We start from the raw sequence: 27,142 nt of genomic DNA, 5'->3' as shown, positions 1-27,142 counted from the left end.
AGTCAAATAGGCATAGTTAATTTCAATCCCTAACTCCTATGTCAACACTAAGGGGTCACATAGAGTCAAGGGAAACCAAATCAACTAACTCACTCTAATATATCAACAATAATGGATATCGATGACTCAAGGATCACCAAAGTCAACAATTCCAAGCCAAGAGTGAAGAAAAACTAAGTGAAAACTAAGCCAAGCATTTTATCAAACACTTGGTGTGCACGAGAATAAAATAATATTAAATTGCATTAAAATAAATTCTAAAACTACCAAAGCAAGAAAATGACAATGACAACTCAAGAAAGCAATAAATGACAGGAAACATAAATTTGCATTAATTAGAATTAAAATGACAAAAGTGTTCATAAAACATAAAAGTGACAAAATAAAGGAAATAACAAGAGAAATGAAGAAGAACAAGATGCAATAACAATAAATGGCAAGGAAAAATAAATGAAAACAAGAATTAAAAGTAGAAATTGCAAGAAATTAAACTAAAGAACCCTAATTCTAAAGAGAGGGGGGAGCTTCTCTCTCTAGAAAGTAAGAGAAAACATAATAAAAACTAAACCTAATTGCCCCCCTTCATCCTTCTTCAATTTGGCCTTAAATAGCTTCAGAAAATGAGTTGGAATGTGTTTTGGAGGCCCAGAATTTGCCCCCAGCGATTTGCATTAATGAGCTCACGTGCAGGGACCTGTGCGGACGCACAGACGCGTGCGTCCGCACACATGCTGAAAATTGACCTGTGCGGACGCACAAGTAGACTTATGTTCACTATAGCAAATTGCATATCATTTTGAAGCCCCGGATGTTAGCTTTCCAATACCGCTAGAACAGCCTCATTTGGACCTCTGTAGCTCAAGTTATGACCAATTTAGTACCGAGAGGTCAGGATGGACAGCTTTCCAAATCTCATTTCTTCATGGTTTCTTATATTTTGCATGCTCTTCTCCTCACTTATCCAACCCATGCTTGCGTTGGAAACCTGAAATCACTTAACAAATATATCAAGGCACCAAATGGAATTAAAGTGAATAAAATTAACTAGAACTAAGCACAAAAGAGCATGTTTTCACATTTAAGCACAATTTAGGAAGAAAACTCAAAAGCATGCTATTTGGATGAATAAATGTGGGTTTATGTGATGAAATCCACTCACTTCAAACCAAAATATACCAACAAATATGGACTCATCACTGCACTCACTCCCTTGGTGTGCCCCCTCACGTGCGCATGTCCTTCTCTAGCGCTCCCTTAGCGAGCGCTGCGCTCCCATAGCGAGCGCTGCGCTCCCTTAGCGAGCGCTGCGCTCCCTTAGCGAGCGCTCTCCCTTGGTGCTTCTTTGGTGCGCGATTCCCTTCCTTGGCACTCCCATACTGAGCACTACGCTCTAATTTTGAGCGCTGCTTGGTGCGTAGGATGGACTCCCAACTTGAATGTCACGAAAAAGGTGACAACGTGAGCGCCACGCTCACTTTAGAAGTGAACGCTAGCCATGTTTGCTAGTGAGCATGGCGTTCTTCTTCTTAACGCAATGCTTCCCTAATTGCTTCCCCTTTCTCTTCATTTCTTCACCTACAAGCAACCAAACAAGCAATCATAATCTCACCAAAATTATAAGGACTTTGCATGATTCATGAAATCAATTAATTCTAGCATAAACCTTATAAGTTTTGTGTAAAATAAATGATGTTTGATTGATTCAAAATAATCACAAAAATCCACTCCAATCACTTACTTATTATGCAAGAAAGCGCATAAAACCTAATGAAACAAGTGAAAAATGCTTGTAAAACTAGCATAAGATGACTTGTCATCACAACACCAAACTTAAACCTTGCTTGTCCCCAAGTAAGCACTAAACATGAGAAGAAATGAGATAAAACAGAGAAGTATATATATGTCCTTATTTAGCAAGTAATAGAATTTGAACTATGGGGTTTTATGCAGACAAGATGCAGCTCAATTATTCTTTGCTGATAAATATGAAATGTCTCTTTGAGGATTCACTAGAGTTGCTGTTATAATTCCTTGCTCTTTTATTGATCCCTGCTAGCTTTTTCCTTCTTTCTTTTGCTTAGAAACTTATTTTTCAATGATAGCTCAGTGTCAAATGTTGCAGTAGCCTTTTGGCTCAAATTTTCTCAACATCTCTTCACTACAGACACTTGGCTCACAATTCTTCTTAGGAACATTGATGCCCAGCACCTCTTTGGGTCACTAAATGCTTTGTAACTAGGTTGCTCTTGATAATGGGCTTTCGGTTGGTAATTCCGGATTAGTTAATCCAAGTTACCAAGTTTTAAAAGACTCCTCAGAACCTAATTTTCCAAGCATATCCTAGTACAAGAAGCACCACAGGCATATGTCCTAAGGTCCAAGCTATTGGTGTCTAGCCTTATTATTTTTTTCTTTCATTCTTGTTTCCAATCCTTGGCTTTTCTTTTCTTTTTCCTTCTTACTTTTCTTTATTTTCTAGGGATATTTATTAATTGGAGGTTTTATAATAGCAACTAAGTTCACACTACAAAAGACATTCTATTCTGCAGCTTTTATTATTGAGCTTATCATCTAATCAAGCAATTACCACCATTGAACTTTATTCTAATTCCTACTACATTGGACAATCACCTTCTATTTCAAACATTTTCTCTTATTGATGCTGGAAGGAAACAAGACAGAATTTAATGCAGATGAGTAATAACAAGTATAATGCAGATCCTAATAAGAAATCTACTAAGATATGAAAGTGCAGAACATAAAATATTTTGAGGCATATCATGTTTCAGATATGCATCATCCTTATTTAATTAAAACTATAAAAGGGACTCCACCACATCTAGTTGTTGTGCTGTTTCCCTCTACTGGATTTTCCTTTCTTCTTTGGCTCCTGCTTCCGCTTCTTGTTTGTTTCTTGGGGTTCTTCAACAGGGCATATACGATCCCAAATGTGGTCTACCTGATCCCAGAGCCTAGCATCCTTCAATCCTTGTTGCATGTGTGCTGCATTTTTCTTGGCTTTTGCTCTCTGATGGTCTACCAATTCTTGGCATTGAACATATGGCTTGATCTCTCGGTTCAATATTGGCATGCCACAGACTACATAGTCTAACTTTGCTTGAGTTTCTATATCATACTCCATTCTGTCCAAGTACCTATGCTCTCCAATTGTATGATATATATTCTTCCATTGGTAAAGATTTTGGATGTACTCTCCTTGCTTGGCTTGTTGTAGGGACAATTTATTAAATGATTCTTGAGAGTACGCCGATTGTTCCCTTTGCCAATCAAGAGTTATTGCTTGAAATTCTCTCTGTTGATCCAACATCTTGAGCTAGAAGTTTTCTTGTTGTTCCATCATTTACTGCCGCCAATGCTCTTGTTGTTCTTGGGCTTTCAGGTACTGCTCTTGTTGCTTCAAATATTGCTCCTGTTGTTGCTCTTGTGCTCTCATATATTGTTGAGACATTTCTTCAATGGCTCTTTGCATTTGGCTTAAGTCCATTGCACTAGAAGCTTGTTCTCCCTCCATTTGTAGTCTCCTTTTTCTTCCTTGAGTTCTTCTCTCTTCCTGGGTTTCAGTGATACCATCCATTTTTTGCTTGGTGATTTATGGGAAACCTAATGAATGTCTATGATAATTAGTATATTTATTATAAGGAACATTTTATTTTCTACTTTAATGCAATAAACTCATAAAATGATGCAATATATGGTTTATCTATTCATGAATTTGAAGCTTTGAGCAAAAGTGATTTTCTTAAAATTCATAGCATATGTAGACACCAAACTTAATGTTTGGCTATATATTTCAATGGAATGAATGAGTATATATCCTAAAATGGTTTTATGATCAGCATGCTTGAAAAGCTCTTTTAAAGTGCCTTTAGGCACACCAAACTTAGGAATCAAACATATGCTTCAAAATGATGTGTGCAGTTATCAAATCTGCTCATGAGAGCTCAAAATTATGCTAGAAAAACCATTAATTATTGAAATTAAAACAAAAGCAAGGATATTAAATCATGGGTTGCCTCCCATGGAGCACTCTTTTATTGTCACTAGCTTGACATTGGGTCCTTGTTAGGGTGGCTGATGATTATGGTGCCTTAGCTTGTCCCCTATCACTGTGAGCCTTCTTCCTGTGCCTTGATGATCAATTTCGATATGCTCCAACGAGAGTATCTTATTAACAGTGTAATAATCATCAGTTTGTGGGCCTGTCTCCAACTGTTAGTATATCAGTTGCACTTTGTCTCCTTTAGAGAACCCTTCAGTTGGGATTCTTTTGTTTCTTCATCCTTTTGGAATCCTTTTCTTGCTCTTCTTTCCTTTCTTTGGTGGCTCTTCTGTCTTTACAACAGGCTTTATATCAGGGTCTGTCTTCCTTATGATCAACTCCTCACTTTCTTCCTGCCTTCTCTTCTCATTCTTTACATCTTCCTTTTCCTTTTGTTCTTCTCCATTGTTTGTCTTTTGCTTTGAAGGTGAGCTGATTAGTGCTTCATTGGGTTTTTCTTTCCAATGTAAATCTTCTTCTTCAACCCTCATGCAGCTTTTCTCTTCAACAGTATGCTGTATTTCCTGGAAGACATTTAGAGTGATCTTCTCATTATTTACCCTCAAAGTCATTTTTCCTTATTCCACATCAATGATGGCCCTTGCTGCTGCCAGGAAAGGTCTTCCCAATATAATAGAGTCATTCCCCTCTTCACCTAAGTTCATGATTACAAAATCTGCTGGAAATATGAATTTCCCTACTCTGACCAAGAGATTTTCAATCACCCCCTTGAGAATTACCAGAGATCTATCCACTAGCTCCAATGACATCTGTGTAGGCTTTACTTCTTCTATAGATAGCCTTCTCATCATAGACAAAGGCATTAGGTTGATACTGGATCCTAAATCACACAGTGCCTTGTCAATGATTATGTTACCAATGGTACAAGGCAAGAAGAAGCTCCCAGGATCTTTGAGTTTTGGTGGGAGGCCTTCTTGGATCACCGCACTGCATTCTTGTGTCAAGATCACTGTCTCTTTTTCATTCCATCTCCTCTTCTTGTTGATAAGTTCTTTTAAGAACTTTGCATACAAGGGCATTTTCTCCAATGCTTCAGCAAGAGGAATATTAATTTTCAGCTTCTTGAAAACCTCTAGGAACTTCGTAAATTGTTGATCTTTGAGCTCCTTCTGTAATCTTTGAGGGTATGGCAGAGGAGGGGTGTAAGTCTTCACTATCTTCCTCTGTTCTTGTGATTGCTCCTCCATGACTTGCTTTCCCTTCTTTGAAGCTTGTGGTTGTTCCTCTTTCTTCCTGAGCTTTTCTTGGTCCTTCTCCTTAAGTGTCACTTCTTCCTTGCTGATGGTCTCATCATTCTCAGCTGGCCTCTTGTTAGTTTCTTTGTCATTTACCAAAGTTCTTCCACTCCTTAATTAGATTGCTTTGCATTCTTCTTTGGGATTGGGAATGGTGTCACTTGGTAATGTATTGGGTGCTCTTTCAGCCACTGTTTGCTTGGACAATTGGCCAATTTGCCTCTCTAGATTCCGCAGTGAAGCTTCATGGTTCTAATGGGCCAATTCTTGATGCTTGATCATCTTTTCCATCATTATCTTCAAGTTGGAGATCCTTTGAGATTCTTTGGGTGGTTGTGGTTGATTATGGGATGTTGAGGGTGGATGATAGTTATTTTGCTTAGTGGATGGGTTGTTGGGTGGATAGTAGTTAGGTTGGAGTTGATTGTTTGTGGTTTTCTGTATTGGTCTTGGTTAGTGTTCTGATGGTTTTGATGGTTCGTGTTTCTGGAATTGTTTTGGGTTGAGTTTCTTTGCCAAGGTTACTGGTTCTGGTTCTCTCTGATGCCAGGGCATCTTAGGCTAGTTTCACTAACCTTTTTCTTTGTTTTTTATAGGCTTTATGCACTTTCTTGAGCTATAAGTAAGCAAATTGGGTAGAAATTCATGTATGGCTATATTCATTCAACCATAAGTAATTTGGTGCAATTTCATGATGATTTATGTGATTACTTGTATGCTAATAATGATAAGAATTCTCATGATTTTAGCAAAGTTTTGATGCATTCATTGGTTGATGATAGGTGAAGGAAAGTATGGAGGAAGGTTGAAAAAGGAGTACGGAAAGGATGAAGAGGAAGCAACATTGGTGGCAAGTTTGACCACCAACGTTGCCTCAAACATTGGAAGAGAAACAGAGCCCCTCTCTGTAACATGGCTAATGCTCACGTTGGAGGTGGCGTTAGGGGTCCAACGTCAACCCCAACATTGTGAGAAAATGATCAATTCTGGGGTTGAAAGATTTTTGAGTGGCGCGTGTGCATCCATGATGTGTACGCGTGAAAAAGCAATTTTTGACATCCACGCGGAAGCGTGCATCATGCGTACGCGTAAAGGCCATAACCGGACGTTAAAGGTCTAATGTTGCATCAAATGCTACCTCCAACGTCCGCGATGCCCAGCCCAGAATTGAGAGTGGAAAATTTTGAATCGACACGTACGCGTCAGTGATGCGTACGCGCGGACGAAAAAAAAAAGCAATGGGCGCCTAAGCGCACATTTCGCGTACGCGCCAAAATGCCAATGTTGGAGGGAACGTTGGAGGTCCAACACTGCCTCCAATGTCCCCTACCTTGTTTTAAATCTGGAAAATAAAATTTTGGCATCCACACGCACGCACACAGTACGCGTACGCATGGATGAGCATTTTTGGCCTTTTGCCCTGAAGCGCACGGTACGCGTACGCGCGGATCATCTAACGTTGGCCCTCTAACGTTGAGTCAAACGCCAATGACAGCAAGCTTTCTGGCTTTTGCTGGTCTGATTCAAAGTGGCGTTTTAGTCAACGTTGGCCCTCAAACGTTGACTCAAGCGTGAAGCATCAGTGTTCCAAATTTCAAATAGATCTCTTCCCAACATCAAGGGCAACCAATTTGAGCCATCTTCAACCCAATTCCATCAAGGCCAAAAGCCCAATTCAAGGCTTGAAGATCAATAGAAGAAAGTGTATAAATAGCTTAGAATTTAAGTTAGGGAGGACTTTTCACCATTTTTTTTATTTTTGTTTTGTTTTCATTTACTGCACTTTGAATTTCAGAATGTATTTTACAATTCCAATTTCCATTTTGAGAGCTATGAACAACTAAACTCCTTTCATTGGGTTAGAGAGCTCTATGTAATTCAATGGATCAATATTAGTTTTCATTCATCTTCTTCTTTCTTTTCTCTTGAGTTTACTAGAAAGCTTTCGTTCTTCATCCAGTTGGATAGTTATCTTAGGAAAGAAGCTATTCATAATTTGATCTCCTCGGAACCTTCGAAGAGGAATGAGGAGATCATGCTAGAAATGCTTTCTCACATTGGATTAGATTGGGGTTTGGATGGATATAGTGACATGTAATCCTACCAACACTTTAATCTATGAATTTGTGGGGTATAATCAGTGATTAAACTTCATCTCTTCCCATTAGCACTTAAATCAAGGAATTGGGCAATTGTTCATGCTTAGAGAGATTGGTGAGCCAAGAAATTGGAATTCAATCACTTAAGATTGCCAAGGAGATCAATGAATGCATTGATTGCGGAAGAGATGAAAATGAATTTGATCCGGAGAATTATACATCTCCTGAACCCAATGATTTCCCATCTCTGATCTACCCATTCTATTTACTTTCTGCTCTTTAATTTCATGCTAAGTCCCCTTCCCATTTAATTTCTCGGAATTTAAGCTTCTGCTCTTTAATTCCATGCAATTTAATTTTCTGTTTCTTTAATTTTTTACAATTTAAGTTTCCCACCAATTTTACTTTCTACAATTCCCAATTGTAGTCCGATTTTGCTCAACTAGCATAATTCTCCAATTAACATTGCTCAATCTACCAATCCCTGTGGGATTCGACCTCACTCTTTTGTGAGTTTTTACTTGTCGACAATCCGGTGCACTTTCTAGAAGAAAATTTGTTGAGAGGCAAGTTTTCATGTATCAAGTTTATGGTGCCGTTGCCGGGGATTGGTTTTGTATTGACAATTACTAAATTGAAGGATACCTAGATTGAGCACTTTTATTTTTGTTTGATTTATTGAATTTTTAATTTCAGTTGTTCCTTTTCAATTGCTGCAATTTTTGGTTATTTCTTTTTAATTTTTTTTACTTCTTTACTTTCCAGCAAGCTAACATACTAACTATTTGATAAATTGCCCTAACAAAGCTAACTATACTCTGTTTTAGTTGACTTTGTACTGGTTGTTTCTTGTACTTATTCATTGTATGACAGGTAGGAGGAATGAAATTTCAACCTCATTTGATAGTGAACCGGAAAGAACTTTCCTAAGATTAAGGAGGGAAGCTAGAGGAAAGAGGGTTGTTGGTGCAGAAGAAGAGGAAGAATACTTTGATATAACCATGGAGGATGATAGGGAAAATCACCATGAAGAAGAGGTGAATAACCATGCCAGAAGGGGTAGAGCTAACCCTGTTGGGCAAGAGAGGAGAGTTTTGGGATCATACATCAATCCAAATCCAAGAAATTGTGGTAGCAGCATTCAGAGGCCAACCGTCCATGCTAACAATTTCGAATTAAAGCCTTAGCTCATAACTCTTGTCCAGAATAACTGTTCTTTTGGAGGAAGTGCACAAGAGGATCCTAATGAACATCTCACTAAATTCCAAAGGATATGTGAGACAGTTAAGTCTAATGGTGTTCATCCCGACACCTATAGATTGTTACTATTTCTATTTTCTTTGAGAGACAAGGCATCAAAATGGCTAGAGTCATTCCTCAAGGAAAGCTTAACCACATGGGAAGATGTAATGAGTAGATTCTTGACAAGGTTATACCCTCCACAAAGAGTAAACAGGCTAAGAACTGAAGTGCAAACATTTAGACAACAAGATGGTGAAACTCTTTATGAAGCCTGGGAGAGATTCAAAGACTTGACAAAGAAATGCCCCCTGACATGTTTAATGAGTGGGTGCAAATTCACACCTTCTATGAAGCGCTAAATTGTGAATCAAGGAACATTGTAGACCACTCATCAGGAGGTTCCCTAAACAAGAAGAAGACCATTGAAGAGGCTATTGATGTTATAGAGACAGTAGCTGACAATGAGTATTTTTATGCCCCTGATAGAAGCAACAACAGGGGAGTCCTAGAATTGAACCATATGGATGCAATCCTGGCCCAGAACAAGATGATTACCAAGAAACTGGCTGAATTGACCAAGAAAATGGAGAAGACCCAGGTTGCAGCTATCCACACTCAATTATCACCTCAAGAAGAAGTAAAGACAGAAGAAAGAGCTAATTACCTTGGAAACTCATCTAGGCAAGCCAATGATCCATACACTAAAACCTATAATTCTGGTTGGAGGAATCACCCAAACTTTGGGTGGGGAAACCAACAAAACCAAGGCCAAGATCACAGACCTAATAATCCAACCCAATACAATAACTCTACTCACCAAAACCCAAACCAAAAACCATACTACACCACACAAAACATCCATTCACAGCCACCATACCACTACCATAACAACCACTCTCAACACTCCAATTCCACCCAACCATCACCACATGATGAGGATAGAATGGCCAGGATGGAAGATATGCTTGCAAACCTCAACAAAGAGTGTGAAGAAATGAAAAAATTCTAGGAAGAGGAGAGAGGTATTATGAAAAGTCGAGGGGAGGTTCTTAAGAATCTCGAATTGCAAGTAGGACATCTTTCACAACAATTTCCAAGGCCCACGGATAGTTTCCCAAGTGATACAAAGAAAAACCCAAGAGGGAAATGAAGAAGGTAAGGTGGAAGAATGCAAGTCAATTAATCTAAGCAGTGAAGAAGGTCTGAAGGAAGAATGCCCCATACACTTAGAGCATGATGAAGGAAAGCCAAGGAAGGATGTAAGAGAGATAGAGAAAATGGCTAGCCCTGAACAGAGGAAAAAATAAAAAGAGAAAGAACACTTCAAACCCTTTGTGCCACAAGCACCATTCCCACAGAGACTTACGGAAAGTGAGGAAAATAGGTTGTATTCAAGATTCCTAGACATTTTTGCAACTCTCAATATGAACATTCCCTTCATAAAGATTCTTCAATAGATGCCAACATACATCAGGTGCATGAAAGAATTGTTGACCAAGAAAGGAACCTTAAAAAGGGGACAAACAGTGACAATGAACAAGGAATGCAATGCCCTCATCAAGAAAGACATACTCATGAAGAAAAAAGATCCAGGGAGTTTTCATATTCCATGTGCCATAGGAGAGACAAAAATTGATAGAGGATTCTGCGACTTAGGAGCTAGCATAAATGTGATGCCTCTATCTCCTATGAAGAAGTTGCAAATCAATGAGCTAAGATCCACAGCTGTAATCGTCCAATTGGCAGATAAAACTCAGAAGAAGGCTGAAGGACTGATTGAAAATTTATTGGTGAAAGTAGGAAACTACTTCCTCCCCACTGACTTTGTTGTTCTGGACATGGAAGAAAGCTACCTCCACCCCATTATTATTGGGAGACCATTTTTAGCCACTAGAAGAGCCCTCATTGATGTAGAACAAGTAGAGTTGGTATTGAGGATACATGATGAGCAGCTCACTTTCCAAGCCTTCAAATCGGTGCATGAATTTGAGCAAGAGAGCAAGGGATTAAAAGAAGGGCAGCATCTGGAGCTCTCATTGATGGATAAATAGGAAGCTCAAGAGAAGAAGCAACCAATGGAGTTCAAGGAAGAGCCGAAGCCACAGGAGTTGAGAGGAGCAGCTAGCAAGGGACTTCATGACACAACACTCATGGGAGCACCACTGGAAGAAGAGGGAAGAGTTGTGAAGAAATTACCAAGGGGATGGAGGAATAAAAAGATTCCTACAGAGGATTTTTTCCCTGGAGACAGAGTGATATCAGTGCATCATCCACCAATCCCACCCCATCTTCCAACCATTCCATCTCAATAACCTCAAGTATTCTCCATTAGAAAGGTCCTCTCCCTAGAACATATAGAAATCATTAAGAAATCAAGTGGAGACTGTTTCACTGTAAGGGGAGAAGACCTAAGGCACTACAATCCACCATGATTAGGATCAACCGTCAAGCTAGTGACACTAAAGAAGAGTTTCATGGGAGGCAGCCCATGAATTAGTTTTCCTTGTTTTTTTTTTTTTATATACTTCAGTATGAATAATGAGTGTTGCTCTAGCATGAATTCAAGACTATTTTGACAATTTTTCATGACATTGAGAAGCATATGATCCAATTCTAAGTTTGGTGTGCCTACAGGCACATTAGGACACCTTTCAAAAATAATGATCATAATGCCCGTTTGACATTTGTTTCTTGGAATTTATGGCCAAACAGTAAGTTTGGTGTTCTATATTTTGCAAGAACAAGACATGAAAGTCAAATTTTCTTGAGCTTTGAAGGTCATGAAAGTGCAACCATAGTTATAATTTTAGTTCATGTTAGAAATAGCAAAATAAAGTTTTTCTCATGATGGTTTAACAAAAAAAATGATACTAATTTCAAAGAGATTTCAATGACAACATTTGGAGGAAGTAACACTTTGAACCATATGACCTAACACTAAGTTTGGTGTCCTCCAAGACTATATATGGTGGCACCAAAGAGAGTCACGGTTGGTTAAATAAGCATGAGGAATGATAGCCAAGGTTTTAATTTTAAAATATTAGTTGTTCTTTTACCACCACCTGTTAGTACTAATCCATTTTGTCTTGTAATAATGGTTAGGTGTACGGAGAACTATTTCATGAAAGGGACAAGACAAGGAAAGGAAAGGTTAGCATGAAGACAAAAGGGGATCACATGGCTTGATGGGTGAATCTGAACATCCTTGGAAGAAGCACTTGGAAGACCGAAGAGATATGCTTCATGAAGAGGCAACTTTTGTCTTTATTTGACCTTACATGCACAACGTTAATTTATCCCTTGTCCAAGTGAATCCTAGCCATCCATTTTTCATTAAAGCTTACTACAAATAACCTCCCTTGAACCGTGCATGTGAACCAAAAGCACACACTTGTTGTACTCAGATATTCAATGATGTTGTTTTCCAAAACCAAAGCTTAGAAGTCGTGTCCTTGTGCAACAAAATACCCTTGTTCACTTGCTTCCATCACACTACTCTAACTTCTAACACTTTCGCTCCTAAGGTGCATCACATTCACCCATTCTCTTCATAAAACCTTAACCTCAATCCGGCCAACCATCAAAGGGAGCATGGCTTCGTCTTCAAACTCTCAAAGAAGAAAAGGAAAGGAACCCATGGTTGAAGAAGGTGAAAACAAGTATGATCGATGGAAGTTCAAATCATGGTACCATCAAATGCAACTTGGGTGGATGAATGATAAGAAGATATATTTCGAAGTCCCTTTCCAGCTACCTGATGACAGGTGCCTAGAAATAAAAGCTAAGATTAGAAAGAGAAAATGGGAAGAGCTTACTTCACCAATCACCAGGATTAATGCAAACATCATAAGGGAGTTTTATGCTAACACCCCAAGGCTTAATATGACTGAAGCCCTAACTTACAAGAGTTATGTATGGGGAAAGGAAGTGGACTTTAGTCCGAAGACTATCATGAAAGTCTTAGGACTTAGGTCAGCACACTTTGATGAGCCAGGGTACCACGAAAGAGTAACTGGGAACCCAGACTATCATGAAATATCTAGTGATATCTGTGTGGTGAATGCTGACTGGGAGAGGGACAATCAAAGAAGGCACAAGTACTTGAAAAAGGGAGATCTCATTGAAGAAAAAGGATGGTATGAGTTGATAAAGAGATCAATTCTCGGCACAGTAAACACATCGGAAGTCAACAAGCAAAGGGCTGTCATGCTACACTGCATAATGGTAGGAGGAGATATAAATGTCCATGAGATCATTGCAAATGACATTCAAAGGGTTGCAGAGAAAAATTCTGCTGAAGCCTGGCTTTATTACCCAAGCACCATTATGAGGCTATGCATGAAAGCCAGCGTACCATTAGAGGATGCACACCCAATGTGGCTGTATCCAGGCATGCCCATAACCCTCGAAAGAATGACGAATGTCACAGAGGCACAGCAAAGTCGAAGGCCACGGAGGAGGAGAATGAGAAAGGAACCATAGGAAGGAGAAGACCAACAAGAAGAACAAGGAGAGGAGCAACCATTCCAACCACAAAACAACCTGGACATGGGGCGGATACAAGAAGCAATTGAAAGGCTCTCCGAACAATACATGAGAGTGCAAGAAAAGCAAGAAGAGTTTCATTCACAGTACATGAGAGCTCAACAAAGATAAGAGGAACTTTAGCTGAGAATGATGAGTCAACAGAGAGATTATGAATCAGGATCTCTAGTCATGCAAAGAGAATAAGATTCACAATTTCAAGAATCTCTCAACCAGCTTGCCCAACTATAAGTTGATAACATGAGAGCCTTCCAGGAGTTCACAACCCTTCAGGATGCAAGGTATGGAGCTCAAGCTGATTATAACATTAATAGCCAAATCAAGCTCAACTACATTGGGGAACATCTGCATAGCATGGACCCAGCATTTCCAGTGTACGATGAATACTTTGATGAAAAGAGTGCTAGATAAATAAACAAAGCAATAGGCCTTGAAAACAGAGTAGAAGAGACAATGAAGAAAGTTGGATTCTGGCAAAAGCTAAAGGACAAAGTCAAGGGAGAAAGTAGTAAACAAACAAGCGAGAAGAAGAAGAAAGACAAACAAGATAAAAAATGAAAGGTGGACTTGCTCCTTGGTTATTCCATTCAATAAAGAAAGAACATGTTTGTCTTAGTTGATATTCTCTTTTAGTTTTAGTTGTCTTGCATTCTGTGTGTTTATCTCTAAAATAAGTATGCTAGTCTAAGTGTGTGTGCTTTCACTTTTACTTGTTAAATGCTTGTCTTGTTCCCTAAGTCTTTTCAATTCCAATAAAAGAAATGTTTGAACAAGAAGTGGAAGAGTTCCTTTTTAGCAAGCAGTAAAATAACAGTAAGTGGTGGTAGATATGTTTGATTATGTAGTAGCTCACTTATAATGAATAAAAGGATAGATTGTTCTCTTTCTAAGTAAAAATTAGCATGCTGTCTATGAAATCTTAGCAAATAAAAGTCCTTGGTTAGAAAGGGAAACAAATAGAAAGAAAGAAAAGAAAAGCCAAAGTGGCAGCAAAAACAAAAGAAAGAAAAGAATAAGGCTAGACACCAATAGCTTGAATCTTAGGACATATGCCTGTGGTGTCTTTGTACTAGGATCTGCTTGGATGATTAGGTTCTATGGAGTGCTTTAACACTTGGTAACTTGGGTTAACTAACCCGGAATTATCAACCAAAAGTCCATTATCAAGAGCAACTTAGTTGCAAGACATTTAGTAACCCAAAGAGGTGCTGGGCATCAAGGTTCTAAGAAGAAATGTGAGCCAAGTGTCTGTAGTGAATAATGTATGAGTGCAAATAAGCTGAGAAAATGCTACACACAGGACACTGAGCTAAAGCTTATAGGAAAAGAAAATGAAGAAAAGTAATTACCAAGGATGAGTAAATAATGAGAGGTCATAGCAGTGTGTTAATTGATGCTTGAAGGAGACATTCTATGCTTAAAGATCAATAAGAAGTTAGCTACTGCATTGTCTGCATAAAACCCCATGAGCTACTAATAATGCTTGCTGATATGAATATGCTCTTCTGTTTCATTCTTTCGTCATAATAATTTAGTACTTGCTTAGGGACAAGCAAGATTTAAGTTTGGTATTGTGATGCCAAGGCATCTTAGGCTAGTTTCACTAGCCTTTTTCTTTATTTTTAATAGGTTTTATGCACTTTCTTGAGCTATAAGTAAGCAAATTGGGTAGAAATTCATGTATGGCTATATTTATTCAACCGTGAGTAATTTGGTGCAATTTCATGATGATTTATGATATGATTACTTTATGCTAATAATAATAAGAATTCTCATGATTTTAGCAAAGCTTTTATGCATTCATTGGTTGATGATAGGTGAAAGAAAGCATGGAGGATGGTTGAAGAAGGAACATGGAAAGGATGAAGAGGAAGCAACATTGGTGGCCAAGTTTGACCACCAATGTTGCCTCAAACGTTGGAAGAGAAACAGAGCACCTCTCTGTAACATGGCTAATGCTCATGATGGAGGTGGCGTTGGGGGTCCAATGTCAACCCCAACGTTGTGAGAAAATGATCAATTCTGGGGTTGACAGATTTTTGAGAGGCTCGTGCGCGTCCATGATGCGTACGCGTGAAAAGCAATTTTTTACATCCTCGCAGAAGCGTGCATCACGCGTAGGCGTAAATGAGTATTTTTGACCCATTTACGCGGAAGCGCACAGTACGCGTACGCACCATAACTGGACGTCGAAGTCCAACGTTGCATCAAATGCTACCTCCAACGTCCGTGATGCCCAGCCCAGAAATAAGAGTGGAAAATTTTCAATCGACACGTACGCGTCAGTGATGCGTACGCGCGGACGAAAAAAAAAGCAATGGGTGCAAACGCGTACGCGCGGATCAGCTAATGTTGGCCCTCGAACGTTGAGTCAAACGCCAATGACAGCAAGCTTTCTGGCTTTTGCTGGTCTGATTCAAAGTGGCATTTGAGTCAACGTTGGCCCTCAAATGTTGACTCAAACGTGAAGAATCGGAGTTCTGAATTTCAAACAGATCTCTTATCAGCATCAAGGGCAACCAATTAGAGCCATCTTCAACCCAATTCCGTCAAGGCCAAAAGCCCAATTCAAGGCTTGAAGATCAATAGATGAAAGTGTATAAATAGCTTAGAATTTAAGTTAAGGAGGACTTCTCACCATTTTTTTTCGATTTTTGTTTAGTTTTCATTTACTGCACTTTGAATTTCAGAATGTATTTTACAATTCCAATTTCCATTTTGAGAGCTATGAACAACTAAATCCCTTCATTGGGTTAGGGAGCTCTGTGTAATTCAATGGATCAATATTAGTTTTCATTCATTGTCTTCTTTCTTTTCTCTTGATTTTACTAGAAAGCTTTCGTTCTTCATCCAATTGGATAGTTATCTTAGGAAAGAAGCTATTCATAATTGGATCTCCTCGGAACCTTGGAAGAGGAATGAGGAGATCATTAAAGAACTGAAGATTGATGGTTTAGAAGTTATAGTAAACTCTCGTTGCAAGTATAGTTACTAAACCAAGCAATCAACCTTTCTTACAAACGTTTTGGTTGTCACAAGTAACAAACCCCTTTAAAATTGATAACCGAGTATTTAAACCTCGGGTCGTCTTCTCAAGGAATTGCAGGGAAGTATATTCTTATTATTGGTTATGAGTCTTGTAAATTGGAGGTTTTGAAAGAAAGAAACCAGTATGTTAAATGATAAGAAAAATAAAATAGAAATAATAAAATAAACTCTTGGCAAGGTAATAGAATTGGAAGTCCTATCCTTATCAATTGTGATGAGCATTGGATTTTAATCCCACTTTGTTAACCTCTAACTATGAAGGTAAATCAAGTGGATTAATTAGCTTAATCCTCAGGTCCTAGTAAATTCCTACAGAAAGACTAGAGTTATTGGAGCAACTCCCAATTTCAACCACTGCTTTATTTGACAGCTCAAGTATTATCAATTACTTAACCAAAGCCAAAAGGAAAAAAAATATCTAAATTAAATTAAAAGCATTCATAAATAGAATAAAACATTCATAAACTGAAATACCTCAATTTGTACTAATAAAGATATCAAATGTAACATGGAAAAGTTCATAAATTAAATTGGGAAAATAAAAGGAAAATTGAACCTGATAAAAAGAGACAATCTTGAAAGTAAGAAAAATCCTAATCCTAAATCCTAAGAGAGAGGAGAAAACCTCTCTCTCTCTAAAAAATACATCTAAAACTAAAATTATGAATTGTGTGCTTATTCGATGAATGGATGCATTCCCCCACTTTATAGCCTCTAATCTGTGTGTTCTGGGCTGAAAACTGGGTCAAAAACAGCCTAGAAATTGCTTCCAGTGATTTCTGGTACATTCAAGTTGCGGCAAAGCGACGCGGAGGCATCGTCCACGCGTTACCGTGGATTGCAGTTTTACAGATGCGACACGGGTGCGTCATTCACGCGTTCGTGTCACCTAGATTTGAGGAAGCTATGGAAAATTATATATCGTTACGAAGCCCCGGATGTTAGCTTTCCAACGCAACTGGAACCGCGTCGTTTGGACCTCTGTAGCTAAAGTTATAGCCGTTTGAGTACGAAGAGGTCAGGTTGGATAGCTTAGCAATTTCTCCAACTTCTTGTATTCCTTCCACTTACTTTGAGTATGAATAGTATGTATGAAATGTAAAATAGTATGAATAAGTGGGTAAAGAGTTAATGAAAACCACTCAATTGAGTACAAGATAAACTATAAAATAGTGGTTTATCAAACTCCCCACACTTAAACATTAGCATGTCCTCATGCTAAGCTTAAGAGAACTAAAAGACTAAAGAGGAATGGTAAAATGTATGAAATGCAATCCTATCTATATGAAAGCAACTAAATGCAAAATGTTTCTACCAACTTGGTGAAAAGTAAATAAACCTTTCAAGAATAAAAATAAACTGGATTTCACTAATTTAAATCATAAAAATGAAGTACAAATAGACTTGTAAAAAGAAAATAGCTCATGAAAGCAGGGAACAAGGGATTGAGCATCGAACCCTCACTGGTAGTGTATACACTCTAATCACTCAAGTGTTTAAAGTTCGATTCTCTCAATTCTCTACTAACCTTGCTTTCTAAGGCTTGCTTTTCTTCTACCAATCAACAAAAATTTAATGCACAAATACACAAATCAAGAGGTCTTTTAAGGGTTGTAATGGGATTAGGGTCAAGGTAGGATTGTATTTGGTCAAGTGGACTAAAATCTGAATCCTTAATTAACTTAAACTTTTCACCTAACTTTAGACAATCCATGTAATCATAATACCACATCTAACTATCCATTAACCATGTTTTCCACATATTCATGCATTCTAATTTCAAGTACAGTACATATGCATTGCTTTCACCACTTACTTTGGGGCATTTTGTCCCCTTTTATTATTTGCTCTTTGTCTTTTCTTTTTCTCTTTTTTTTATTTTTCTTTTCCTTTTTCTATTTTTCTTTTCTTAATAATATTTTTTTTTCATCATTTTTTTCTTTCTCAATGCATATGATTAAATTATTGAATGCATGAACATGTCCTAAACATTACTTTCACATTTTCAGAAAATTCTAACATACTCAATTCTCAAACCAAAGGTTTCCAAACCCACTTTTCCCCATACTTAATTCATGAGCACTCTCACTAGTCTAAGCTAACTAAAGATTCAAATTAAGGACGTTATTATTTTCCGCTTAGAGTTAGTGATGAGCTAAAGTAAAGAACAAAGGGGTAAAATAGGCTCAAAATTGGTTTGCAAAGGATAATGAAAGGTAAGGCCCTATGGGTATGTATGCTCAGTGAAACAAAGGCCTCAATCATATAAGTGCATGCATACATCAAACCATGGAAATATATAATTAAGCAAGACAAAGATCACAATTTTAGAGAGAAAAACACACACCAAAAATAAAATATTGGTTGGTAAAATGCAACCAATTCAAACAGGCTCAAAAAATTTCACAGGTTTTGTGTGTTCGAGCTCTAAACCATGTTCCAGTATAATATTTCTTCAAACAAGTGTAACATTAAATTTTATTCAAATTAGTGAAATGCTCTAAAAGTTTTTTCTGAAAAAGAAAATATTTCTTCAACCAAGTGGTAAAATATGCACAAAATCAAACAAATATGCAATCAAACATGTAAATGCAACAACTAACAAGGAAAATAAACCATTGGTGTTGAGAAGAAAATACTAACCTATGGAGATCGGTATCGACCTCCCCACACATAAAGATTGCACCGTCCTCAGTGCATGCTAAGATGTACAAGTGGACGGGTCTCTCCAACTGATGCTTTTCTCCAAGGATTGTGCTGATGGACTTGTTTGTCTCCCTATGTAAACATTTTCTGGTTCCCTTCCAGGTGGCCATCCTGAAAGAAAAAGGGAAAAAACGTAACCCAGAAATAGAGATAAGAGAATAAATGATGTATGGGTGGGTTAATCCCAAATGAAAAGGGTCTCATTTACATGGAAGCTTCAACATGTACGTGAGAAAACAATAGAAGCCATGGCATACCAGTGGTACAAAATTTGTAACAATGGGGAAGAGAGTGCAAGACAATATAAATTAATGTCAATGTAAAATTAATACAAATATCAAAAAAGATTAGCATTGACTTAAATAATATTACCCAACAGTGTAAAACAAGTCACTGAGCACCGAAATAAATTCAAAAAAAGATGCAACAGTTGAATAAGAAAATTGTAACACCAATGGAAAGAAAAAAATAATAAATTTAGAAAATAAAAATATGCACAAAATTAAAATGCAATGAATGAAAGTATGTAATTAAGTAAAAGAGAATGAAAGTAAAGAAGGAAGAAGAAAAGAAGAAAGAAATAAGAATGGAAAAAAAATTAGGATTTGGGGGAAGAAAAGATATGATATTTGGCGCTGATCTGGATAAGTTGTGCGGCGCAGGCGACGCGGTCGCGTGGTGCACGATAAGGTCAGATGACGCGGACGCGTGGGTCACGCGATCGTGTGGCCTGATTTGTGCGATTGGCGCGAGTGCAGCCCCGCATTCGCACAACTCTCTGTTCGAAACTCTTTTCGCCAATTTTTTGGGTGACGCGGTCGCGTGGTTGATGCGATCGCGCGGGTGGCCTTATTTCCAATGTGACACGGACGCGTGGGGAGGCTATTTCGCTAATGACGCGAACGCGTCATCCACACGGTCGCGTAGATTAATTTGTGCCAAAGGCACGCCTTCAGCCACGCTTTCAGCCACGCTTTTGCATGACTCTCTGTTCAATCTTGTTTTCTTCCCAACGCACTGGTGACGCGGACGCGTCGGCGACGCGGTTACGTCGCGTGCGATTTTTTTTTATATAATAATGCATTATGCAAAATGCAATACTAATATAAATGTTATGCAAAACTCCAAGTTCAATACAATAAAATAAAATAAAACTCGAAAACGAATGAAACTAAATAAAAAATGAAAAAAGGAACGATCATACCATGGTGGGTTGTCTCCCACCTAGCACTTTTAGTTATTGTCCTTAAGTTGGACATTTGGAGAGCCCTTTGTTATGGTGGCTTGTGCTTGAACTCATCCAGGAATCTCCACCAATGTTTGTGATTCCAATGGCCTCCGGAGTCGCAAACTAGGCGCAGAAAGCCTTCAAGTAGGTTAAAGCAAGTGACAAGGCCCCAAGAGTGTTGATTTCTAGACTGAATTCCAAGGTCCCAAATCTTGCTTTTGCACCCGTCTTCTTGTTGATCATTATGATTCCATCCGGGTAGCAAGCAATCTGAATTCTCACTAAAGCGGCCAAACAACTTCCTAGACCCATTCATTTGAGCTCTACACCAACCTTTGCGTTTAAACTTTGAGCTTTCAACCATAATGAACCTTGCAGGACAATTCTTACCACTGACCATCTTCCTCTTACTCTTGATGCCACAAAGAGCTCTAAGTTGACCATCCGTCTCTAGTAGCCCATATTCAAGTGGGAAAGTAAAGGTTAAGGATAAGAATTTTACCCACTTGAACGTTGTGTTGAACGGTAATGGCCTTGGGAGAGGTGTTGCTAATGAACTTGCAAGCTCCACTCCCTTGTGCTCTTCTCTGACAACTTCCACCTCCTTGTAAGCTTCTTCAATTTCAACCTCTTCCTCTTGGTAGCTTTCTTCCAATTCAATCTCTTCTTCAATTCTCACCAAGGGCATGGGAGGTTGTGCCTCTTTTTTTTGAATCTCCATCTCTTGATCAACCTCTTCCAAGTCTTCAACCAGGGTATGCCTTGGAGGTTGTACACCCTCCTCAACATCAAATGCAACCGTCTTGGAAGGAGGCTCTTGATGCCAGGGCATCTTGGCCAGTTTCACTGACTTTTTCTTTACTATTTTTAGGTTAGTTTCATGCATTTCTTTAGGAAATAAGCTAGTTTTGGATAGATATTCACCTATGCCTTGATTCAAGCATACATTGTGCATTTTACATAATTTCATGAGGATTTTGCATAAGTTTAGTGACAAATATTATGTTGCATTACTCATGACTTGGACTAGAGCTTTGATGCACTTTATTGCTTGATTTCAGGACCAAAAGGAAGCAAGAAAAGGGGAGGTAACTTGCAAGGTTAATGAGAAAAGTGATTGCCAATAACACTCTCAAAAAGCCATCAATGCCCACGTTAGAGAGTCATGTTAACGAAGTTAACGTGAACTCTAACGTGGAGAAGAGAAGTTGAGCCAACGTTAGTGACACTTAACATTGTCACTAACTTTAGCAATTACTCATAAGTGGCCATGTTAGAAGCCACGTTAACCTAGTTAACGTGGCCTCTAACGTTAAGGGGGAAAGAGAAGCCAACGTTAGTGACACTCAACATTGTCACTAACGTTGGCCTATGATGCAAAGTACCACGTTAACTCCCACGTTAACTTGGTTAACGTGGGAACTAACGTAAGGGATGAAGAGTTGTCGACAACGTTAGTGACACTCAACATTGTCACTAACGTTGAAGCAACCACACAACCCCCAAGAGTCACGTTAACTTCCACGTTAACTTGGTTAACGTGGAAGCTAACGATGAGGAATGAAGGATGAGCCAACGTTAGTGACACTCAACATTGTCACTAACGTTGGGATGGCTAAGGATGGCCACGTTAGAAGCCACGTTAACCTAGTTAACGTGGACTCTAACGTGAGACCTAGGGGCACATTGGAACGTTAGTGACAATGTTGATTGTCATTAACGTTCTCGAAGGATGGCAAAGGCCACGTTAGAAGCAACGTTAACCTAGTTAACGTGGGCTTTAACGTGAAGCAAGAAGGGGCACACTGGAACGTTAGTGACAATGTTGAGTGTCACTAACATTCTCGAAGGTTAACAAGGCAACGTTAAAAGCCACGTTAACCTAGTTAAAGTGGGTTTTAACGTGAGGCAAAGGGGTGCATTGGAACGTTAGTGACAATGTTAAGTGTCACTAACATTCTCGAACTTATATTCTCACTAAATATTAACACCCCTAACGTCCTGAACTAAAGTCTCCGCCCACTTCGCACTTTCTCTCTGCAAGTAAAGCCAAGCCCAAATAAAGAAAGGAACTGCTTCAAACTCAAGATCCAAAGGCCCAAGACTTGAAGAATCACACTAGAAGCTAAGAAGAGTAGTATATATAGGAGTAGCTTTGAATTGATAAGGAGTTCTGGAGGTTGGAAAAAGAGAACTACTCTCTGTATTTTCCTTTCTTTGCAAATTCTAGTTTTATGATGTATTCTCCATCTTTGTTTTCATTTTCAAGAGCTATGAACAACTAAACCCCTTTCATTGGGTTAGGGAGCTCTGTTGTAATTTGATGGATCAATACTAATTTTCATTATTCTTCTTCTATCTTTCCTCTTGATTTTACTTGAAAGCTTTCGATCTTCATCCAATTGAGTAGTTATCTTGGAAGAGAAGCTATTCAAACTTGGATTACTTTTGAACCTTGAAAGAGGAATGAAGAGATCAAGCTAGAAATGCTTTCTCATGCTGGACCAAATTGGGTTTGGATGGGTATGTGACTATAACCCTCTCAATACTTGATTTGGGAAATACATGTGGCATAATCAGTGACCATACTTCATCTCTTCTCATGAGCAATTGACCAAGGAACTGGCTATTGATCAAGATTTGAGAGATTGAATTGCAAGATATTGTAATTTAATCACTTAAGATTGCCAAGGAGATCAATGAGTGCATTGATTGAGGAAGAGATGAAAATGAACTTGATCCGGAGAATTGCAACATCTCCTAAGCCCAATGAACTCCCCATCTCTGAACTTACCCATTCTCTTTAATTTCTGCCATTTACTTTTATGAGCAAATCCCCCATTCCCATTTACAATTCTGCAATTTATTTTCAGTTATTTACTTCCAGTCCTTTAATTCTAGCATTTACTTTTCTGTTATTTACATTCCCGCAATTTTATTTCTGCAACTCTCAACCCAAATTCTGGATTCGCTCAACTAGAACATTCTTCTAATTAAAGTTGCTTGATCAATCAATCCCTGTGGGATTCGACCTCACTCTATTGTGAGTTTTTACTTGACGACAATTTCGGTACACTTGCCGAAGGGAGATTTGTTGAGAGACAAGTTTTCCCCGCATCATGTTTATGGCGCCGTTGCCGGAGATTGATTGTGCATCAACAATGATTAAATTGGAAAATCACTAGATTGAGCATTTTTATTTTGTGAATTTCATTTTTCTGTTTGAGTAATTTACTTTGTGTTTTAGTTAAACTTCTTCCTTTCCCCCTCTACTCTTTTGTTTTTCTTTGTTATTTTCAATTCTGTTTGCTAACCCACTAACTGTTTGATATATTGCATCACCCACAACTAACAGTAATTCTGACACAAATACTGTCTTCATCTATTTTCTTTGCTTGTACTTGTTGGTTGTATGACAGGGAGAAGAAGCGGGGCTTCAACTTCCTTTGATTCTGAACCTGAGATAACCTTCCTTAGACTAAGGAGGAAGGCAAAAGAAAAATGTGTAGTTGGTGCTGAAGAAGAGGAGGAATACTTTGAGGAATACTTTGAACCAAACATGGAAGAAAACATGGAAAATCATCATGAAGAAGAGACTCACAACCATGGCAGAGGAGGTGGAGCAAATCATGCTGGGGAAGATAGAAGAGTTTTGGGCTCTTACATTAATCCAAACCCAGGCAAATGTGGAAGTAGCATCCAAAAGCCAACAATCCATGCCAACAACTTTGAACTTAAACCACAGCTCATCACCCTTGTTCAGAACAACTGTTCGTTTGGAGGAGGTGTTCAAGAAGACCCCAATCAACATTTGACCACCTTCCTGAGAATATGTGACACAGTGAAATCTAATGGTGTTCATCCTGACGCCTATAGACTGCTCTTATTTCCTTTCTCACTCAGGGACAAGGCAGCCAAGTGGCTAGAATCTTTCCCAAGGGAGAGCTTGATAACTTGGGAGGATGTGGTGAACAAATTCTTAGCAAGATTTTACCCTCCTCAACGAATCAATAGGCTGAGAGCTGAGGTTCAAACTTTCAGGCAACAAGATGGTGAGACTCTGTATGAAGCATGGGAGAGGTTCAAGGACTTAACAAGGAGGTGTCCACCTGACATGTTCAACGAATGGGTCCAACTGCACATTTTCTATGAAGGGCTCTCTTATGAGTCAAAGAAGGCCGTGGACCATTCATCTGGAGGATCCTTGAACAAGAAGAAGACCATTGAGGAAGCCATAGATGTTATTGAAACAGTAGCAGAAAACGACTACTTCTATGCTTCCGAAAGAGGGAACACAAGAGGAGTGATGGAGCTAAACAATGTAGATGCTCTGTTGGCCCAAAACAAGCTCATTACCCAGCAGCTGACTGACCTCACCAAGAAGATGGAGAGGAACCAAGTAGCAGCAATCTCATCTTCATCAACAATCCAAGAAGGAGTGAATGAAGAAGCAGAGGGGAGTCAGGAGCAAGCCAACTACATTGGGAATTCACCAAGGAAAAACTATGATCCATACTCCAAGACTTACAACCCTGGATGGAGAAACCACCCAAACTTTGGGTGGGGAAGTGAGCAAGATCAAAACCAAGACCAGAGATGTTACAACTCCAACAACAATGCAGCTCATCAACAAGTCACACAGAGGACGTCTCAACACCCCCACAACAACACTTCTTCATATGATTATCAAAATCAAAATAGCACATCTGCTCCGAATCACCCATCAATTGATGACAAGCTCTCTAAGATCGAAACCTTCATTGAAGGAATATGCAGAGACATTCAAGACAGTAAAGCATTCAGAGAGGAAGTGCAGTCAAACATGCAGAATCAAAATGCTGCCATCATAAAACTAGAAACACAAATCAACTATCTGTTTAAGAAGCTTCCTAACCACAATTTTTGCTATGATGCCCATTCAAGCAAAAGGGAGGAGTGTCAAGCTATCACATTTAGGAGTGGGAAGGAACTGAAGGAACATCCCCAAAAGCCACAAGAAGAAGGCTCAAATGAAAAGGGAGAAGAGCAAGATGGAGTGCAACCCCCCACGCCAAGTCTGCAGAAAGAAAAAAAAATACCCCAACTGAACATCTCAAGAGCTCCATACCCCCCGCTATTGAAGAAAAAGGAAGATGACAACCAGTTCTTAAGGTTTTTGGAAATCTTCAAGAAGCTACAAATCAACATACCATTTGCTGAAGCCATAGAACAAATGCCACTTTATGCCAAGTTTTTGAAGGAGCTAATGACTAAGAAGAGAAGCTGGAAGAACAATGAGACTGTGATACTAACTGAAGAGTGCAGTGCTATCATTCAGCATAAACTACCTCAGAAACTGAAGGATCCTGGGTGTTTTCAGATCCCTTGCATTATAGAAGAAATCACAGTAGAAAAGGCTCTTTGTGACTTAGGGGCCAGCATCAATTTGATGTCAGTGGCTATGATGAGAAAGATGAAAATTGAGGAGGCTAAACCAACAAAAATGGCTCTACAACTGGTAGACCGATCGTTCAAATTCCCTCACGGGATAGTAGAGGATTTGCTAGTAAAAGTAGGAGATTTCATATTCCCAGCAGATTTTGTGGTGCTGGACATGCAGGATGACGCCAAGACCTCCATCATCTTGGGAAGGCCATTCTTGGCCACTGCTGGAGCTGTCATTGATGTTCAGAAGGATGACCTCACCCTGAGATTACACAATGAAAAGATGACATTCAATGTGTTCAAGGCCATGAGTTATCCACCGGAACAATTGGGAGAATGTATGAGGTTAGATGCACTTGAGGATAAAGTGCAGGAGAATTTTGAAGAAGATGAACCTGAAGAGAACGAGAGATTGGTGGAGGAAGAATTTGATTCAAGTGAAGAGGTAGTTACAACAGAAATACATATACCAGATGCACCAAAGGAAGGGAACGAAAAATCAGAAGCACCCAAACCTGAACTCAAAGCATTGCCACCCACTCTCAAATATGCATATCTAGGAGAAAATGAAAACTACCCAGTGATCATAAATTCATCCCTCAGTCAAGATCAAGAGGACGAGCTACTCAAGGTGCTGCGGGAGCATAAGGATGCCATTGGATGGACCCTTGCTGACTTGAAGGGAATTAGTTCAGCCATATGCATGCATAAAATACTGTTGGAAGATAACGCCAAGCCATCCATTCAATCCCAAAGAAGGCTGAACCCAATCATGAAGGAAGTGGTACAGAAAGAGGTTATGAAGCTTTGGCAAGGAGGGGTCATATACCCAATTTCGGACAGCCCTTGGGTTAGCCCCACACATGTTGTACCAAAGAAGGGAGGGATCACTGTGGTTACCAATGAGAAGAACGAGCTCATACCTACAAGGACCGTCACAGGATGGCGGATGTGCATAGACTACAGGAAACTCAATGAGGCTACACGAAAGGACCATTTTCCCCTTCCATTCATGGATCAGATGTTGGAAAGACTTGCAGGGCACGCATATTATTGCTTTCTCGACGGTTATTCAGGATATAACCAAATAGTGGTTGATCCAAGAGACCAAGAGAAAACCTCATTTACCTGTCCGTATGGAGTGTTTGCCTATAGGCGCATGCCATTTGGGTTATGTAACGCCCCTGCAACTTTCCAACGCTGCATGCTTTCTATCTTTTCAGATATGATAGAAAAATTCATTGAAGTTTTTATGGATGATTTCTCGGTATTCGGAGATTCTTTTCCTAGTTGCCTACATCACCTCGCCTTGGTATTGAAAAGGTGCCAAGAGACCAATTTGGTCTTGAACTGGGAAAAATGCCACTTCATGGTGACAGGAGGAATAGTCCTTGGTCACACGGTCTCTCACCAAGGCATTGAGGTTGATAGAGCTAAAGTAGAACTTATTGAAAAACTACCCCCACCCAGTGATGTCAAGGCAATTAGAAGTTTTTTAGGGCATGCTGGTTTTTATAGAAGGTTCATTAAAGAT

General features: G+C 39.1%; 2 non-coding genes across 2 annotated transcripts; both read right to left on the bottom strand.

Moving 5' to 3' along the window:
- Nucleotides 1-8,869: 8,869 nt before the first annotated feature.
- On the bottom strand, nt 8,870-8,976 carry LOC112759995 (small nucleolar RNA R71). Its single transcript, XR_003180454.1, has one exon. It is a non-coding gene; the product is annotated as a small nucleolar RNA R71 (small nucleolar RNA).
- A 15,220-nt stretch (nt 8,977-24,196) lies between these two features.
- On the bottom strand, nt 24,197-24,300 carry LOC112759900 (small nucleolar RNA R71). Its single transcript, XR_003180364.1, has one exon. It is a non-coding gene; the product is annotated as a small nucleolar RNA R71 (small nucleolar RNA).
- Nucleotides 24,301-27,142: the final 2,842 nt, after the last annotated feature.

Source organism: Arachis hypogaea, chromosome 16 (genome assembly GCF_003086295.3).
Source record: "Arachis hypogaea cultivar Tifrunner chromosome 16, arahy.Tifrunner.gnm2.J5K5, whole genome shotgun sequence".
Classification (NCBI taxonomy): domain Eukaryota; kingdom Viridiplantae; phylum Streptophyta; class Magnoliopsida; order Fabales; family Fabaceae; genus Arachis; species Arachis hypogaea.
Note: the sequence above shows the minus strand (reverse complement) of the source record. Positions and strands in the feature narration are given on the sequence as shown.